The sequence below is a fragment of the Podarcis pityusensis genome (assembly GCF_964106645.2).
Source record: "Podarcis pityusensis genome assembly, chromosome: 17".
Classification (NCBI taxonomy): domain Eukaryota; kingdom Metazoa; phylum Chordata; class Lepidosauria; order Squamata; family Lacertidae; genus Podarcis; species Podarcis pityusensis.
Window position 1 is genome coordinate 21243932 of NC_138042.1, and position 13043 is coordinate 21256974.

The 13043-nt window shown below is 43.1% G+C and overlaps 1 protein-coding gene across 27 annotated transcripts in view; it reads right to left on the bottom strand.

The window, feature by feature from the left end:
- The window catches only part of PTPRD (protein tyrosine phosphatase receptor type D), a 722358-nt gene that overhangs the window by 69635 nt on the left and 639680 nt on the right, over positions 1-13043 (bottom strand). The window lies entirely within an intron of this gene.

The window sequence follows — 13043 nt, forward strand, 5'->3', positions numbered from 1 at the left end:
CAGGATCATAGGTGGGGAGGAGGAAGGAAGGCAAAACGGCTGAGGTCTTTTCCACAATCAAACAGTATAGACATTTTACGAAATAAAGAAAATGTGTGTCCCTACTCTGAACATTGATAACTGCAGTGACAGAGGTTGAAAGAACTGGAATAAATCTGAAGAGTGCACCATTTTTTAATCTTCCCCACCCACCTTCTGTTATGATGCTTCACTAGTAAATTGCACAAGTTTGGCACAAGTTCTGTCCCACCACGGGCCACCGGTTGGCTCAACAAATGAGCTGCTCAAAATAAATCAAAGACCTGAAAGCACCTTGGACTACATTTCTTGCAAGAAAAAGCCATTGCGCTTCAGTTTGTGTGGCTGTCAGTAGCCTGCTTACCTGCAGGCATGCACACACAGCAGGAGTGAGAGAAGACCGGGGTCTGAGCGAGTCGGCGGCCCCAATGAGCGAGCGATGAGCAAAGAGACAGGTGATCCAGTGAAAGCAGGTGATCAGGCAGTCGGGCAGCTAGGTCTTCACAAACTCCTTACCACCCAGGGGTGCCAACTTGAATAAAATAGGGGGGGGGCAGGTTGGCCCCACCCCATATAATTGATTACAAGATCATGCACACCATTTGAATAGCAGTGCCCATCAACCTCAAATATTTTATGGGGAGGGGGTGTCGAATGGACCTCAACTCCTAGGACAGGCTTGGGAAAATCGGCCCTCCAGATGTTTTGGGACTACAATTCCCATCATCCCTGGTCCTGTTAGCTAGGGATCATGGGAGTTGTAGTCCCAAAACATCTGGAGGGCCGAGTTTGCCTATGCCTGTCCTAGGAGATTGCTTCTGTGCTACCATCACTTTCTCCTCTTCAGCAGCCGCTGCCAGGAGGAAGCGAAGTGTGCATTTCAAAATGCATAGTTCCTTCAGGTGGTAGCAGCATGGGGAGAAAGACTTGGTTCTCTTTTTTCCTTCCTTTCTTCTGGGAGTGGCGGTGGCAGCGGGATCTTGGGATTGGGGTGAGCTATGGGGGGATCAGGGAGGGGAGTTGTCAAGAAGGGTAGGGAGGGCTGGCAAACAATGCAAGCAGCGGCTCTTAGTAATAGAATAATATCATTAAGAGAACTTTCATTTTTGCCACACACACACACACACACACACACACACACATCCTTATGTGCCCAATTCTTCATTCTACCACTCAATTATCTTTGAAGAAGTATGATGACCTGTTGTGACCCTATTTAAATTTCAATACGGTTTGGAAATGATTTAAAAATTGTATGGATTATTTATGAAGTTTGCTTTGACCTGCGGTATCATCTTTGCTGACCCTGAACAACTATAAAGACTTCTTAAAATCTGTATAAGCAGGAGCAAACTGCAACCAGAATTTGGACAGCTTTTAGCATCAGGGGAAAAGTGATGACTACTAGCTCCAGGTCATAGACACTCTCTCTCTCTCTCTCTCTCTCTCTCTCTCGTTTCTTTAGAAGTGGAATGATGGTTGTAATTTTTCATTTATGAGGGGAAAACGTCGTGTGAAATAGACCTCAGTATACAGAAGGCAAGCAGTGATGTCTCCTGCATGCCAATTTACTTAGGGCTGCACATCATAAACACTGCAGCCCCCTTGATTTCAGTGGGGACTCAAGTCTTTGATTGCAAGCCTCTGTATGTTAGCTACAGATACTGAACTGCCATTTTGGTCTCACACCAGAAGCTGGACAAAACAAAGTGCATGGACTTAATCACTGCTCGGGTTCACTATGTTTTATTGAAGCCACTCTACAATATAACCCAAAGAACAGCTCTTGAAGCTTAAGAGGAGTTTGGATTTGATCTCCCGCTTTATCACTACCCGAAGGAGTCTCAAAGCGGCTAACATTCTCCCTTCCCTTCCTCCCCCACAACAAACACTCTGTGAGGTGAGTGGGGCTGAGAGACTTCAGAGAAATGTGACTGGCCCAAGGTCACCCAGCAGCTGCATGTGGAGGAGCGGGGAAGCGAACCCGGTTCACCAGATTACGAGTCCACCGCTCTTAACCACGACACCACGCTGGCTCCCCAGCTAAGTACTAAGAAAGTGCTAAGGGTAATGTCAGGGAACTGACATCGGAGCGAGAGGCGAAGGGGAGGCTCCTAGATGATGCTGGCGAAGGACCCAGCAGCAGGGGGAGAAACAGCTCAGTAGAGGGGGAAACAAATCAGCGCAACACCAGGGATAAACGGGGGCAGATGGGGGAATCGGAGAGAGGGCTCCAGGACTCTTCACTGGACCTCAGTGAGGAGGGCACAGGTCCTCCGCTACCCACGCCCTCCCTGCGCAGAAGACTCCCGCGCAGTGAGAGGAGAAGGAGACTGGGTGTCAAACAACTTTTATGTTGGAAGAGGTTCAAGAAACGCCCACTGACGGATTCTGCCAGCGACTGAGGCAGCCACGATGAGAAAGGGCTGTGCAGTCAGAAAGGTTTAACAAGGCTAATTAGCCTAGAGAGGCACCAGTTTACGCACAAGTAACTCATACCCACTACAGGTAACTACTTCTGCTGAGCTGAGCTGAGCCCCACAGATCTGGGGAAAGTGATGATTTATTTCTGCTGCAAACTACCCTGAGGATCATACACTGAAAACATGGTAGTTATTCAGCTTAGAGAGGACCCAAATTGTAAGCTCTACACTAAGCCTGATAGAGGAACAGTTTATTATAAAGCAGAGAATTTGGGGTTCACAACATTTCTGGTTAAATGAGAAGGTTTTCCTGAATTTCCTGAATGTGGAAGTATGAGTTAATGATTCAGAAAATAACACCAGCTGGGCACAATGCCACACACCCTCTATTTATCAAAGATGATAAAACACTTCTGCACAAAGGAGATGAGCGGGGAAATGAGGCCAACTTGAGAAATCTATACCTAGTGGGTATTATATCTGAAAGATGTGGACCGTGTATGTATAATAGAAACATTTTCCCGCATAAATTAGAACAACATTTACAAATGTCTGGTATTGTTCTGCAAAGCACATATTATTTCAGAAAGAAAAGCCCTGGAAATAAAACAAAGAACAACATAACAAAAACCAGGGGGTGGAATCCCACTCCCACCTTTCTGTGCACAATGGCGCCAATAGATCTTCTGGGGAGGCTGGTTTCTAGCCACAAGAACCGATGTTCCAGCATTATCAACAAGGGAGCACACTGCCAATGCCACATCTAAGATCAGTCTCATATTCTCATATTATTTTAATCAAGGTTGGAGTCAAAAATCAGTCACAGCCTTTCCTCAATTCAACAAATCATTCAACAAGTTTAGGGCTAGTGAACCAAAACCGTAATCCTCGAGCTGAATAGCCTCTCAATACAGGACAACAGGTGTTTTTACATGCTGAATACGATGACAAGGCCTCGCATGATTTTAGCTTTCATTATATCACAGGCTTGTCTAGCATCAGAGTATAACAACTCAGATTCAAAGTTGCCTGTGCTCTCATTCATTCTGCATAACCAGAAGACTTCCACTGCAAAGAACTAGGATCTCACACATTCCCCCCTCTGAATTTAGATTTCCCTGATCCAAAGATAACCTGAAAATTTCCACATCTTTGATTTCCAAAGAGATCGCTCAGTTGGTAGAGCATGAGACTCTTAATCTCAGGGTCGTGGGTTTGGGCAAAATATTCCAATGATACAATTTGATAATTCTATTAAGTAACTACACCTTGGTCAGTGGATGGTCTCATCAGGTATTTTGCCTCTGTTGGGGGAGTAATCCTTTGCTTTAGCTACTTCCCTTTCCAGGCCCCATCTTTTCATCCATGACCCACATAACAACAACAACAATTTATTACTTATACCTCGCCCATCTGGCCAGGCCTCCCCAGCCACTCTTGGCAGCTCCCAGCAGATTATTAAAAACACTATAAAACTAACAGGACTGCCTTCAGATGTCTTCTAAAAGTCTGGGACTTGTTCTTCTCTTTGACTTCTGGTGGGAGGGCATTCCACAGGGCAGGTGCCACCACTGAGAAGGCCCTCTGCCTGGTTCCCTGTAACCTCACTTCTCGCAGCTAGAGAACCGCCAGAAGGGCCTCAGAGCTGGACCTACTGTTGGCCTCTGTTGGAGACTGACTTCTAGAGTAGCTGTTCTTATGAAGCCTGTGTAGATTGTTGCTTGTGTAAACCTAGCATTAGTAGAGATGGTGCATGAATGATGGCTTGTCCAGTCAGCCACCATAATATTGGAATGCTTTCAAGCCACATGATGAAGCAATCTGGCTGAAGCTTAGTATGTGTGCCTTTTAACAACACACACATACACTTCTGAATCACAGCTAAAGACTACTACGTTTATAATCTATGTTCTTGGGGACAGGATAGGTACTCATGGAAAACCCTTGTCATTTAAAATCTCTGCAATGTACTCTGGCAATAGCAGGCAAACAGAGAGAGAAATGAAATGACGGCTGCCTGAGAATAAATATAAATGTGGGATTGCTTCTTAGAGTCCTCTTGCCATGCTTGGGGGGTGGCAGGAAAAAGCCCCTGGCAATACTGTGTCACAACTAATAGTACAAAAACAATCAAAGAGTTCAGGCAATTTATTGAAATTCTGCAAATCTTTGTTAGCTCCATAGCTTGAGGCGTTTTTACCCACAAGCACAGCAACAACTGCCATCATTATTTAAATTTGCGTAGAACAGTCAGAGATGTCAGTCATTTCAGCAGCCAGCTTTTTTTTTTTTAAGCACGGGTCAGAAGAGGGACAATGGGCCAAATTTGCTCTCAAGTTCACACTAATGAGAACCAAATAAGCCTCTATTTACAGCATTAGTGAAACCAGACCTTGCGTTTTGCCAGCATCTTATGCACAGAGTGCGCGCCAATGAAACATGTCCTAGATTTGGCTGTGAAATAATTAAAAGAATAAACATCTAGTAGCATAACAGAATCCCATGGCAGGAACCATTCAAACAGCATATCATTTTTTTCTCAATCATGGAATGAAATCAAAAGAATATTAGGCCTTTGTTCTCAGAGAGGTGTTTAACTACACAACAAACACACGTTTGCTACCAAGTGGCTTCAAGCAGATCCAGATTAATTTCCCTAGGGGTTCTGCTTTTATGTACATCCCTGTGAGAGGGACAGAAAACTCTAGCAACTCCCAGAGCCTAGATATATGTGGGCAAGGAATGCCTGGGTGTGACATCTTTTCCCTCTCAGAGGTCCAGTATGTGCTCTTACTCCTTAAACCCTTGATGCTGCTTGAGAGGCCTATTTGAAAATCAATCAATCAATTAATTATAGCCATCCATCTGACTGGGCTGCCCCAGCCACTCTGGTCAGCTTCCAGCAAATTTAAAGATCAAACACAGTGAACACCATACATTAAAACTTCCCTATACAGGGCTGTCTTCAGATGTCTTCTAAAAGTCAGAGAGTTGTTTATTTCCTTGAGATCTGATGAGAGGGAGTTCCACAGGGTGGATGCCACTACCAAGAAGGCCCTCTGCCGCCTGCTTTCTTCTACTTAGTATCTCATTCCCATGCCCTCCAAGTGCCCCAGTTTTCCAGGGCAGTCCTGGAATTACAAAAACTATCCTGGCTTCTGATTTTATCCTGGAATGTTCCTATTTCCCTTGCCAGTGCCTCCTACACCTCTGGGAGGAGGATGAGATGGTGGTGGTGACAGATGTGGCAGTTAAGGAGCACCCCAATGTATCTCCATGGCTGCTGCTGCTGGCCTCCTCCCTTGGGTAGCTCGTAGCAGCCGCTGGAACATGGGCGAGGTGGAGGAGAGTCTCTCAACAGTGAGAGATTGGGGTTGCGTGTAACAATATCTAGACAAACACAAACGTGTGTGTACGCCCCTTTCCTCTTATCCTTTCCAACCATCCTCCAGCTACAGTCTATGTATGCAGACAGAGACACGCTCAACTGATAACGAAAAACAATACAACAGAATGATTCCATAGTACCAGTTCTTTACAAGGGATTGGGGGTGTAAGAAACTCTCTTGCTGTTATTTCTGATTTACTACGAGGCTGCTTTCATGAGCAGTACAAAAGAGGCACTAAAACAAGCTGAACATTCTGTATGTACAAAGGTAAAAGAAACAAGAGCTACGCAACAGGGCTGGTAATGCAGACCTCAGCATTCTTCCTTTGATTCAGTGAAGAAACTTGTCATCTTAAAAAGCTTTAATTAGACTTCACACTTTATTTGCAGACTGAAATCGCATCGTGAAATTGTTTCAAGCCTTGACAAAGGCTAAGTACTGCACAATCTCCCTATTTAAGACAAATTAAACCATAAACCTTTGCTTGGGAGATGCTCTTCTAAGAAATGTGCAATTAAAGAATATTTTAAAAGAGAGTTTGAAGTAATAGGATTAAGCTTCATAGCGCTTGTAAACAATAACCTTCGGAAAACAGACGAATGAACAAAAGGAATGAAGATGTAGTTTTGGTGGGAAACAATGAAGTTGCGTTTACTAAGTGGAAAAGAACTAAAGCAGATATAATTTTTGTGTGTGTGTATAAGATAAGCTTGCAACAAGATATATGCTGGTAAGGAGATTAGTAAAATTTAAAGTCACAATGGCAAGCATACACACACCTATCAGAAAACCCGACTGCAAGCAAAAACTCTGTAGAAAAACTGTGCCAAGGGCAAGCCCTTTAAATAACAAAATAAGGGCATTTGAAGAATTGCATGCACAAGGAGTTGTGCAAGTTGATGATCACTAAGTACTGGAAAGAGAAGAGTATGAAGTTGCAAGGGATTTTGCAAAGGAAAACTGAATTCGTTTGGGGTGGGGACAGGAAATGGACAGGCGGGAAGTTAGCAGGCAATTCATAGGACCATTCCACACCCTACAAACTCAAAATTATCACATCTGTATCCTGTCTTCTTTCCTGGAAGAAGAAGGAGGAGGAGGAGAAGAATTTGAGTAGAGGCACTGATGGGGTTTGTCCATTTTCACCATGTAACAATTCTGTGAGAGGGAGGTTTGGATGAGAGACAGTGGCACGTCCAAGGCCACCTAGGTCTCCTAAACCTACCCACCATATCAGGGGTAGCCAAGTTTGTACATTCCATGTGTTATTGGACTACAACTCCCATAATTCCTGCCCATTGACCACACTGGCTGGGGCTGATGGGAGTTGGGAGCCCAACAACTTCTGAAAGGCACCCCATTGGCTACTCCTGTATTCTATCACACTGGAGCAGAATAAAATTGGGTTCACTCAGAGCCAAATGCTTTTTAATGAAGCATTTTACAGACAACTTTTTTTTTTTTTTTTTAAAAAGGAAAATCCTTGGAAGGATAAAATAAATGCACAGAAATATGCATTCTGGAGTTCAATATATTTGGCTAAGTTCCTTTTTTAAAACAACAACAACACAAAAACCTAAATCTCATAACAACATCAAAGCACTAGTTTCTATAGTAACCCAAAAACAAATGCAGCTGTGAAATAAATGTAATGCTAGGCAGCATTTTTATTTTCATATTTGGAATGTTTACTGTTTCTTTAGAGCCTGGCAATAAAGTCTCTAAGCTTGGGAAAGACACTTCACTTAAATAGGGCATTACAACCCACTGTTTTAAAATTCTTAGAAATACAAGAAGACGGATATATTTTGAATAACATTCTTGCAAAAGCTGTACTCTAAAAGGGGAGCGAAATGAAAAGCAGCTAAATTTATTTCTGAAATCAAATGCCAAAAATGGATACGGCTTGACTTCAATTCAGGCAGAGTTAAAAACATGGTTGAAAGTGTGTAGGGCAAAGTAGTCAGACATTTGAAAAAGGGAGACCTGAGTTCAAATCTCTGCACAAGGACCTCACTGGGAGAACTTGGGCCAGTCACACACTCTTCTTGTGAAAACAGAATGGGTCACGCTACTCTGAACATCTTGGAGAAAGAATCAGATAGAAGGTTGAGAAATAACCAAATGGATTGTGTCAATTTTATCTCCAGTTGCTCAACATTTTAGGCCAGGCAGATGAATGTTTCCAGTGAAAAAGTACTGAGCTGTATGTAATGTCGCAAACAGTGCAGGATTTACGTATAAGCTAAACAAGCTATAGCTTAGGGCCCACTCTCTTGGGGGCCCCAAAAAAATTAAAGAAAAAAACACCTGGATATACATTTCCAAAATAGAAGGTAAAAAACAAATATAATAAAACCTACATACAGCAACAATGTTTTGTGTTGTGTAGGCTCCTATGATGTAAGTCTTGGGCCCTGCCTGCTAGCCTGCTCCCTAAAATATCACTGGTTTGCTCATTTCTGTATATAGGGTGCCTACATTCTGCGTGGACTGGCCTCATGGCAACAGGTGTAAATGGCTTTAGGTCCATAAATTACCATATAGCATATATTCAACACAAAAAAGTGACAATTTGTTGTTGACAAAGGACAGCTGGACATATAAAGGGCCCCATTACCTTCAGTAGCTCAGGGCCTCATCAAACTTAAATTGGGCCCTGGTTGCAAATCATGAAAACTCTCTCTGATCTGTGATGGCTGTTTCTCATCAGCTGATGTGGCAATTGCTGCATGATGAATACACCCTACCGCTAGCTTCAATCAATGGGACAAGCTGAGAGTGCCTGTTAACAAATTTAATTCTTATATAGTTTCCCCCAATATTCAAAGAAGATGAAGAGTCATTTTTTTTAAAAAAAACTTGACTAAGAACTTCCTGGCACAATTCACATTTCAAACTTAGTCTAGGGCATGCTTTAATGTCAGTCTCAACGTGCATCAAAGCATTTAAAAGGTGTGTCATCATAAATCAACCCAAGATGGTGTCATTGTATAAAAATTATTTTGCAAATTAGCAGCTTGGGCAGTGCACAGATGAAATAAAAATGCAGCCCTGTACCCCTGTCAGGACCCCCTGTATGTTTACTAGGCAGCATTTTAATTTTCATAATACATATTTTCTCCTCTTACAAGTGGAATAAAGTAAAATAATATGACATTTATTTTCTAGTTCAGGTTTGGGTCTCTGGAAAGAACAAAACATTGCACTGCACTTAACAGGAGCTCTGATTCGATTAAAGCTCTACATTTTCTCTTTCTTATGCCATTGACTGAACTTTGTTTCTTGCACAGAAAGTTGCTTGGGTTTTGTTTGTTTGTTTGTTTGTTTACCAAGGAAGTTCTTGGTTCACACACATTGAATCTGGTAGCCCTTTCAAACTTGGCTTTACTGCTTACTCAGATCTCTTTCCAGAAAAAAATAAAATAAAATTGATTGTTTTAGCATGGGATGTACTTTGGCCTGTATCTCTATTCCACAGAAGCAAAAACAATGAAGAAAAGCAGAACAGGCTCAACAATGCCCATGAATTTCCCTAATAAGGAAACAATCCACTTCCTTATAGGGGGCTGAGTGCACAAAGCCCACACACTTTGTTAAGAAAAGAGGTTCTTTTTTTCTTTTTTGGATATCCAAATCTCTAATTAATATACATGTGAAGCGACATTTGGGCTGGGAAGCCTGATATGAGGGAACATAACTGACACAGCTAAAATGCAGTCAATATCATGTAAATTGCCTTACAGGTGGAACAAATGTAAGCAGATTATTACATGCAAATTTTTTTCCAAGGCAATCATTTAAATTTTCTAATATATTTGGCAAAAAGCTGTCTGCTATCAAAGCCTCCGAAATGCAGCTGCAAAAAATTAGGCAGAGATGTAGGCTCAATAGTGGGGTTGTGTTTTCCTTCAGAAAGCATTCACTTAGCTCTGCATAGCACACTGGAGAATTGATTACACTTATAAACACAGTCATTGCTCCGTCCCGTGACTGCTTGTTTGGGGTATCAGATGCTGCTTATCTAAGAAAGCGCGTTCTGCATAACAGAGAGCACGTGTTGCGGTGGGGGCCTGCAGCCACCCCACTGTTGTTTGGTTAAAGGCTGTGATTGGGCAAAAGTGTGTTGCTGGGGAGTTTGTTATGTTGCAAATTGGTGGGAGGAGTCAGAGGGCTTAAATACAGGGCACACAGCTTGGGGCTTTCTCTTGGGCTGCGTGCACCGGATCATCCGCCCACCCTCCCTGAAAAGGGGGGGTTCATTGCTCTCTGACCTTGCTATGCCTGTCATGGGGTCGTCTGCTTTTGAGACAGGGGCCTGGTAGGGATTTTGTCCATTTGGCTGATTGGCTGTTGCCATTTGGTTTTTTGCCTACTGCGTGGCAAATCATCACAACTTGTAAGGTTGGCGGTTAGGCATTGGTTAAAATTGGTTGGTGGAGGGGTAAGTGCCTACCCCTCCAATGGTGGTGCTGCATAGGGAATTCCATAATAATAATAATAATAATAATTTATTCATTAAAGGAATCCAGGGGCTTGCCATCCTTTCGTCCTAGTCCCTGGCATCGGACTTGGGCCGTGCAAGCCCCCGGGGGCATGAGGGTGAGAAATGAGGGACTGATGCCCAGCTTCTTTTCTCCCCAATATTGTTTTCCCTGGGGCAAGGACAGATAGTCGTAACCAATGCCTAAGCAACCACTCACATGTGTGTATTTAAATAAAGTTGTGGCCAAATTCATGCCAAAAACCTTAAACCAAAATTGATGTGTGTGGTGTGAGTTATTGGGGTGGCTTGCAGACTTTGACGCGCAAAAGATTAAGTGTCATACAATTTAGCATGTTATATATGAGGGATGAAGAGCTATGAGTTCCTGTGCAAGTAACCAAACTAGTTGAAACTGTTAGGATTCTTTTCCCATGCTGCAGTCATGGGATTGTTTTTATCACATGACGGTGTATGTTTTCATTCCACATTGTGAGGAGTGACGGAGACAGGATGTTTGTATAACTGTGTTTCCATGATGTAGGATGTTTGTCCTTTTGTTCTTTCTCTTTGCTGTCTGATGCTGAAGAGGAAGGAGCTGAGTTACAATGCTCCAAGTGTGTATATGTAAATAAATGTAGTTTAGCCAAATGCTGCACTACTAAGTCTGTACGCTGACTGCATATATTGTACTCTGCTGATCCCGAAGTGTGCTGATGCCTCTCAGGTATCAGTTGCTGTGATGTTCGCTCTGGAGAAAGCATTTGAATCTCCCAAACGGCTGACCAGGAGGGAGAGAACATGCCAGTCGGGCATGTGTCTCTGCCAGACTCCTACTCATGTGTAGGACCTCCTGACAGAAACATCTTATGCCCAAAAGCAGCATCTTTTAGCCGAGGGAGCAGTTAATAGTGGGGTGGCCTTTGGAGGAATCCGTCCATGGATCAATTTCTAATGCGCCAAATGGTCGTGTTTTCTGATAATTAGGACTGCCTCATCTAGACAATTTGGATTGTAAGTCATGCTTGGCACAGAAGTAAAAGCAATTAAGACCTCTGTAAACTCAGCTGTGGTTGAAGGTCACCATTTTAGTTACCAACACTACCACCACGCCACAAGAATTAAATACTCCATGTGCACTAAATCCTTTCAAGTTCTTCTTTTTGTTTCACTATGACTTCAACACACTTAAACACAGTGTTAGCTTCTACCGGCATGTTGGCCTGGTTTGCACACATCACTAAGCCAAGAAGAAGAAAGTGGGTGGGTGGGAACAGAAAAAAATCATGGCTGCTTCATGGCTGGGAGTGGCCGCCGAGACCATATAACAGCGATCCTGAAAAACCTACATTGGCTCCGAGTACGTTTCCAGGCACAAATCAAAGTGTTGGTGCTGACCTTTAAAGCTCGAAATGGCCTCGGCCCATTATACCTGAAGGAGTGTCTCCACCCCCATCGTTCTGCCCTGACACTAACGTCCAGCTCCGAGGGCCTTCTGGCAGTTCCCTCACTGCAAGAAGTTAAGGGAACCAGGAAGAGGGCCTTCTCGGTAGTGGCGCCCACCCTGTGGAACACCCTCCCATCAGATGTCAAGGAAATAAACAACTATCTGATATTTAAAAGACATCTGAAAGCAGCCCTGTTTAGGGAAGTTTTTAATGTTTGAAGTTTTATCATGTTTTTAATATTCTGCTGAGAGCCCCCCAGAGTGGCTGTTTCATTTAGAAGAAATCTAAAGGAAGCCCTGTATAGGGAAGTTTTTAAATGTTTTATTATGTTTTGGCATATGCTAGAAGCTACCCAGAGTGGCTGGGGCAACCTAGTCAGATGGGTGGGGTACAAATAATAAGAACAAGAACAATTGTTATTATTCATTTCACCCCAGTCCTCCTGCTGCTGAACTACATGGACCTGGGCTTGTGGGTTGTCTCACCAAAGTTTTTTCTTGCTTTGGCTTTGTCTGGCTTAGCTGCAGGTATTGTGGCAGCAGGAAGACCTGGAGAGGAGTGAAGATGATGTGATTTTCATTCGAGAATCCACATGCTTGCTTATGTGTTAGCAAGGTCTCGCTAATGAACCAGAGTAAGCCACATGAAAACATGTTAAGCTACCTGTGAACAAGGTCTCTCTGAAGAGCTGCTCAGTAGATCTACCAAGAGTTGCCCAACTGATTTTTAATCCAGTCCTCCAAGGTTGTATATAGTGGCTCTACATACCTTAACTAGTAATATTGGGGATATGATCTCAAATCTCATGCATAAAACAATGTGCTCTGCCGCTGAGCTATGAACGTACCACAAAAGATGATCTCTGGATTTCCTTTACTGGAACTAAGAGTATAAAAAGCAACTTATTTCAAAGTCAAAGCCTTTGACTTTGGTCAAAGCCAGCCTTTCAAGGTCTTACTCCCAGACCCCCAACCTGAAATGTAAGGGATCAGTCCAAGACCTTTCATGAATGTGTGAAAACTTTACAAAACCAAGAGATATGTCTCACTCCCCCTGCAACAGTTTATAGCATACCACATCCCATAATATAACACAAACAGTTGCAGTTCAAATGGTATCTATTAGTAACTTGCAAGAGACGTTTGCTCAATTTATTTTGTTATGTAATGCTTTTAGGAAGACCCAGCGTCTCTGAGGTAGATCAGAAAGCAAAACACTGTTCTTTCTGGTTCTTTCTGGTTCACACATTATCACTGCAGGGGAAAAAAATCTTCCACGAGGC